Genomic DNA, 1,524 nt, shown 5'->3' with positions numbered 1-1,524 from the left:
TTTCAATTAAACTGACTTAACAATCAACATGTTAATTTATTAATATATATCTTCTAATTATCACTGGTCAAGTTATTGGGTACTTTTAGGTTCCTAACCTTATAGAGACATTATTGTAATGTCTCTTAAAACAGAACCCGACTCTTTGGCCACTTTGTTAATTGCTATGAAAGTGCGTACTTATCGCTTACAAATATTTTCTGAATACCAATAGCACATCACAAAATATCCAAAGAGGTTATTGCTTGTCTCATTAGGGGATTACCGAGACACTTGTGCCTCAACGCGTTATCGCTTGTCTTTAACAATTCAATTGAACACATCAATTAGTGTCAATTAACAATATAAAATCAGTCTCTTATTTGGGAAGTCTTTTCGATCTTCAGGCACGTGGCGGTAAACCACCGAATCTTAACACAGATAATAACAAAATCTAATTCCAAGATTTAGTTATTATTCTGTTTACAAAACTTATTATGCAGCCTCGCACATACGTGCTTAAACTATACAGATGTCAATTCCCAAGACTTGAGTTTTCGCAGATATACGTAAGAATATGTCATTAGTGATATTGACAAAATGCTAGTTAATATCTCACAAATAAATGCAACTAGTTACAAATAGAAATGCCACGTCGATACGATCAACTTTTACAACTGTGTAAATATCACTAGCAACAGAAATGTGGCGATAAATGGGTGGCAAGCTTTCCTCAAAAATTAATCTATATAAATTTTACAACTGATACAACACTGCTACATATACAAAGTACTCTAAAGCTAAGATCATGAAAGAAAATGTATATTGAAATACCTACTAAAGGACAAAAAACAGGAAGTTACCTTCGACAACTAAAGTGTTTAGTTAGAAACCGGAGCGTCACCTTGACCAATGTGCTCCTTTTCAGGTATTTGGTTAGGTTCCGCCACCTAAAATACGTTATTGATTTAATGCAAGGGAAGAAAGGTTCTTGGTTGTCGCTCATGAACTGGAAGACGTATATATATCTGCCATTAAGAGAATGTTTAGCGAAAAACGACAAATATTACACTTTTGCGAAATCCATTCCTGATCTTCAGAAATGGAAACATTCTAAATGGTATACAATCACTTCAACCTCAGGCCGTCTTTAAAGTTTAAAAGATCGGTCCATGGTATGATGAGTTAGCCGCAGGAAGCAAAAGGCTTTTGCGGAGGCTTAGTTCAACAGTTGACGTCTTCCAGCTGATGTTGACGAATCTAAGAGAGGAAAGCTCGTGTGTATGTCCTGTGTGTGTCGTACTGTTCGATCGTTATAATTTACTCGGCGTTCACCTTATTCTTATCGTGGGGCCCGTTGGCCTCCAGAGTTTGGGCTACGTCAGTCTTCTGGTTGGAACTTTTCTTCCTGCCTTTCCCCAAGTTCTTCTTGACATTCTTTGCAGTCTTGGATTTCTGAGGTTGTGCTCCTGTGAATCATATATATACGTGAGAAAGGGTAACTAATTCCTATATACAAACAGTAATCTACGTGTAAAACGATGT

This window comes from Hyposmocoma kahamanoa, unplaced genomic scaffold (genome assembly GCF_003589595.1).
Source record: "Hyposmocoma kahamanoa isolate Upper Pololo Valley unplaced genomic scaffold, ASM358959v1 92, whole genome shotgun sequence".
NCBI lineage: Eukaryota > Metazoa > Arthropoda > Insecta > Lepidoptera > Cosmopterigidae > Hyposmocoma > Hyposmocoma kahamanoa.
Note: the sequence above shows the minus strand (reverse complement) of the source record.